Raw genomic sequence first — 6,000 nt, forward strand, 5'->3', positions numbered from 1 at the left:
CTGATCAGTAGCTGTATCCACTAAACAGGTTACCCCAAGGTGTGTTAGGTTTTTAAAAACATGAGGGTTTAATGTAAAATGCTTAACTGTGAATAGCAGAAAAACTTTGCAGTGTATATTTTTATTTATTAACCCTTTTCATTTAACTAATGCAACTATGGGTTTTTCAGTTAATGTGCTTAATCCTGCCATGTGGGGGCGTAACTATAGGGATCTGAGGTCTCAATCAATAGTGTTCAAGGGAGGTGCCAGCTGCCCTGATATATATATATATATATATATATATATATATATATATATAAAAAACACATAGAAACACCCAGCACTCACCAGCTAGCTCACAGCTAAGATAAAATCACAACTGGAAAGGTTAGTCACCGCATCTGGCCAAATGGGAAAGCTCAGGCACCACGTCAAGGTCCTTTCCTTAGCCTGAGTCCCTAACACAGGCACACCATCATGCGAGCTCACAAAGCTAAACAGACTGAGAACAAAGAAGGGGTGCACAGGTGGCTGTAATCACCCATAGAAAATACAAAACATGGAAGGGAACTGCACTCCAAGACCGGATCAGGTACACATCCTGTGACTCAGTAACATCCAGCCCTGGGTGCTAAATAGCACTCCAAAAAAGCTGTGATGTCACCAGAGCCACAGGCAGTTAACCCCAGTCCGAAATGGGTGCAAGAACCAAGGGAGATTACAAATAAAAATTAATACAACACATAGAAACACCCAGCACTCACCAGCTAGCTCACAGCTAAGACAAAATCACAACTGGAAAGGTTAGTCACCGCATCTGGCCAAATGGGAAAGCTCAGGCACCACGTCAAGGTCCTTTCCTTAGCCTGAGTCCCTAACACATGCGAGCTCACAAAGCTAAACAGACTGAGAACAAAGAAGGGGTGCACAGGTGGCTGTAATCACCCATAGAAAATACAAAACATGGAAGGGAACTGCACTCCAAGACCGGATCAGGTACACATCCTGTGACTCAGTAACATCCAGCCCTGGGTGCTAAATAGCACTCCAAAAAAGCTGTGATGTCACCAGAGCCACAGGCAGTTAACCCCAGTCCGAAATGGGTGCAAGAACCAAGGGAGATTACAAATAAAAATTAATACAACACATAGAAACACCCAGCACTCACCAGCTAGCTCACAGCTAAGACAAAATCACAACTGGAAAGGTTAGTCACCGCATCTGGCCAAATGGGAAAGCTCAGGCACCACGTCAAGGTCCTTTCCTTAGCCTGAGTCCCTAACACATGCGAGCTCACAAAGCTAAACAGACTGAGAACAAAGAAGGGGTGCACAGGTGGCTGTAATCACCCATAGAAAATTACAGCCACCTGTGCACCCCTTCTTTGTTCTCAGTCTGTTTAGCTTTGTGAGCTTGCATGATGGTGTGCCTGTGTTAGGGACTCAGGCTAAGGAAAGGACCTTGAAGTGGTGCCTGAGCTTTCCCATTTGGCCAGATGCGGTGACTAACCTTTCCAGTTGTGATTTTGTCTTAGCTGTGAGCTAGCTGGTGAGTGCTGGGTGTTTCTGTGTGTTGTATTACTTTTTATTTGTAATCTCCCTTGGTTCTTGCACCCATTCCGGACTGGGGTTAACTGCCTGTGGCTCTGGTGACATCACAGCTTTTCTGGAGTGCTATTTAGCACCCAGGGCTGGATGTTACTGAGTCACAGGATGTGTACCTGATCCGGTCTTGGAGTGCAGTTCCCTTCCATGATAAACACATCTCTAGTACTCTACCCCAATTGAGATTTAGGATTTAAAAATAAATAAAGTATAGACAGGAATTGGATGAAGATTATACTTATTGGCATGGCGGGAGAGACTGAATCACCTGCTTTGTCCAGTAGGCCTTCAGTCTGCCTCTCCTCCAATGAGCACCTGGATTCCTCCTGCAGTGGAACTGAAAGGCTTGCGCTATATAGTACTTTGGCTAGATGTATTTAAAAAAAAAAGTAAATATATCTGCCATGAAAAGGGGTTGACAAAGCACACAAACTTGTTGTTGAATGAAAAAAAAAAAAAAAGATAGCAATAATCTTTTTACAGGCAGTTTTATTTCATGCTGGCTGGACTAAAAGTGATGAATGAAAGGGCAAGTGATGAGTTAGAGGGCCATTAAAGTTGAAAAATTACATCATTTTGCGACACAGTAATTCAGTTGTACTAGCAAACAGGAGGTTAAACTAACTTGTTTTAAGAGATACGAACATATACATAAATTATATAATAACAAAATTAATTTACAACTAACAGTATGTATGTTCCAGAATTTAAAAAAAAGTTAAATAACACCAATAACTACTTACTATTTTAATGAGATGTATGAGGTTGATGGAATGAACACAGTTTCTGAATATTTGGTAGAACATTAGATAAAGACACTCGAATTTCATCAAGCAACTGTCCCACTCACTGACTACACACGTAGTGACAAGCTGATTGAGAAAACTACATGTGCAGTTAGGAGTCAGTTTGTGCCATCAAAGCCGCCAATGGGAATAGTTTGTTACCACTGCGTTGCGCCAATAGGTTAAGATGATCTGTGACCCACTAAGTATCAACCATGTGATATTCATAGCAGGCAGGTGAAAATTCGGAAACCAAAAAAATTATTTTTTTTTAAATTAAAAAAAATTTGTTCTGAAGCAGGGACACACCTACACACTGCCACCGACACACTAATGTGTCACGACACACAGTTTGGAAAGCACTGGTTTAGAGGATGCAATTGTAAGGCTAGCAACTAGATATGTGTATTCCAATCCTTTGTGAGGATCTGAATGCAGAAGTAGGCTTCCGCAAGTGCCGTTAGTCTCTTTTTGGAGCCAAATGTATTCTTGTGAAAGATCACCACACTTAAATCTGGATTTGCACATATCGTAGTGTGGTGATCTTTCACAGGAATAAATCTGACTCCAAAAAGAGCCAAAAGGCAAGACTAGCTGCCTATTTATACATTCAAATCCTCATGAAGGATCCAAATGTACATATCTACTAGCAACCCTTCAATGCTATGTGTTTAACCCTTTCAAAGAGATTAAAAGCATAGAAGTGCTATTCAGGACTTGTAGAGCACTGCAGGTCCAGAGCAGATACTGCTACTGATTCAATCAGCACCAGTTAATGTCTGACTAGCTCTGCTGATTGGATCGGTGGCAGTTTCTGCTCTGGACCAGCAGTTCTCTGTGAGTCCTGCACCTTATGTATGCTATGTGTTTAATCCCTTTTGCTGGGTTAAACACACAGTATTAAAGGGTCACTAGTCTTAAAACCACATGCTCTAAAAAAAATAACAACATGCAATTTTCCAACTGTATCGGCCCTTTAACTTTTGCATTACTTTATTATACTAAATAAAGGTAACAATATTAATATAATAAATTGTGCGTTTGTATTACTGGATTTCATAAATGCAAACTTATAACTCTGGTCAATACAGTTATGGATGTAAAAATATTTCTCTTTTTTCTTATTTAATCCTTTATTGAACTAAAGGCCCAAACCAAATTTTCCCACAAAAATTGTTCCCTTATGGCTTATTTATGACAGCTTTGTAATTGAGGCCATCTAATTTAAACAGAAGTGCATAATATTATTACAGAACTGATTTAGTCACCATATAATCATACTGTATACTATAGGAAGACATTACAGTAAACAGACTGATCAAACATTTTCTTTTGTACAGTTCCATTTTAGACTCAATATTTAAAATAGAGATATGCATGAATTATTTAAGAGCTCACAACTAAAGTGATCCTGACCATGATTTACTTCTTAGAAGTATACACAAACGCACCAAGCAAACATGCATACAATATGTTTCCACTTTCCAGTGCTAGCATAACAACTTTTTAAGAGCAGAGAAGACAAAGTTATAAATTAAACAGAAAGTTTGCAATAAATCAATCTACAATGAATATTATTTCAAAACTCCCTGCATTCTGTAAGCAGAACATACCAGCAGAAAGCAGATCCTGTAGAGTGAAGCTGTTTTTTTTTTTTACCCAGTCCCACCTCCTTGAGTTACCAGGGGAGGGAGGGTGATTGAGTAGCCAATTAACATCTTCAGTGTGAGGAGCAGCAATACAGTGCTACTGTTATGCAATTGTACACACTGCACTCCAGACCAGAAGGAGTTAATGCTGCCACTCCCCTCCCTTCACACCATACTCTTCAATGAATTCTTCTGAATTTCCTTGGTTAAATAGGTTTGAAAATGACTTAAAGGAACACTTGGGCCCAGCATATTAAATGTGTTTTAAAGAACAAAGATTCCAGTAAAATAATGTTTTATTTCTCATCCTTGGTAGAAAACTATTTTGTTGAAATGTGAAAGGTTCTTAATTTATTTTTAAACAAAATATGAAGTTGCTAAACAGTATTTCATTTTTATTTGAATATTACTGAATATGTGAAATAGGATGTGTGCAAATATTTTGGCATGAATCAGACATAAACTGTACTTGAAATGACATTTGTGATCAAGTAACTACATTTTGCCGTTAAGCTGTGTATCACACACACTGCTCATCTCAAAGCCCAGTGGATTTACACTCTAATTGCATTTCAGCAGTTTTCAGCACAATCTGAACTTTTTTTATTTAGTCAACTGAACATGGTTATAAACAGATCTCAAAATACAGGATTTTAACTGTTGTGACCTGGAAAGTTTGCCTTGAGCCAGAAGCAATCTGAGGCCTACAAAATAAAATGATATGTGTGCGTGTATGTGTAATAAATAAATAAATATATATATATATATATATATATATATACAAAGTCATAGATAGGATTGCACAATCATACTTGGATAATGCCACGGTGCTCTTCTAATATCAAACCAATACTCTCCAAGAAGCAGGCAGCCCACTGGTCTTTGCAACAAAAAGTACAAGGACAGAGTGCACCCAAACACCCCAGATCAGTAGTGTTTGGGTGCACTCTGTCCTTGTACTTTTTGTTGTATAACATTGACAAAGGCACAATGCAGTGCCGAAACGTTTGTTGTCTTTTAAACTGATGTAATAAATTCTAGTTTTACTGCAAAGACCAGTGGGCTGCCTGCTTCTTGGAGAGTATATATATATATATATATATATATATATATTTCATGTAATTGGCAAGAGTCCATGAGCTAGTGACGTATGGGATATACATTCCTACCAGGAGGGGCAAAGTTTCCCAAACCTCAAAATGCCTATAAATACACCCCTCACCACACCCACAATTCGGTTTTACAAACTTTGCCTCCTATGGAGGTGGTGAAGTAAGTTTGTGCTAGATTTCTACGTTTTTATGCGCTTCGCAGCAGGCTGAAGCCCGGTTTTCCTCTCAGAGTGCAGTGAATGACAGAGGGATGTGAAGGGAGTATTGCCTATTGAATGCTATGGTCATCCTATCGGGGATGTATTTCATAGGTTCTCTGTTATCGGTCGTAGAGATTCTTCTCCTACCTCCCTTTTCAGATCGACGATATACTCTTATATACCATTGCCTCTGCTGATTCTCGTTTCAGTACTGGTTTGACTATCTACTATGTTTTTTGGTAAGTCTTATTTTATTTATGACACTCTCAGCTATGATTTGGCACTTTATATGTAAAGTTCTAAACATATGTTTTATACTTATATTTGCCATGATTCAGGTTAATCAGTATATTTCCTTCTTAACAGACTGTCAGTTTCATTTTTGGAAAATGCATATGAATAAAAAAAATTCTTACCTGAAAATTTTTCAAATTGACTTTTCTTTCTAAATTGCGGGCTGTTAGGCTCGCGGGTGCAAAAAATGCTAGAATTTATTGCGACATTTTTGGTGCAAGACTTTTTTGGAGCGAGAATTATATTTGTTGATGTTAATGACATCATTTCCGGCGTCGTAGCTGATGCCGAGAGTTTTCACGTACTTGCGTCATCTATGACACTCGTGTTTGTTGCAGACGTTTTTGGCGCCAAAATTTTTTGTCAATGTGGGC

At 38.7% G+C, this 6,000-nt stretch overlaps 1 protein-coding gene across 1 annotated transcript in view; it reads right to left on the reverse strand.

Annotated features, from left to right (window-relative positions):
* Positions 1-4,079, reverse strand: part of ACSS3 (acyl-CoA synthetase short chain family member 3) — a 328,915-nt gene extending 324,836 nt beyond the window's left edge. Inside the window, exon 1 of the mRNA XM_053716935.1 lies at positions 3,985-4,079. The gene's annotated coding sequence lies outside the window, so the exon portion shown is untranslated. The remainder of the gene's footprint in view (positions 1-3,984) is intronic.
* Between the last annotated feature and the right edge of the window lie 1,921 nt (positions 4,080-6,000).

Source organism: Bombina bombina, chromosome 6 (assembly GCF_027579735.1).
Source record: "Bombina bombina isolate aBomBom1 chromosome 6, aBomBom1.pri, whole genome shotgun sequence".
Taxonomy (NCBI): domain Eukaryota; kingdom Metazoa; phylum Chordata; class Amphibia; order Anura; family Bombinatoridae; genus Bombina; species Bombina bombina.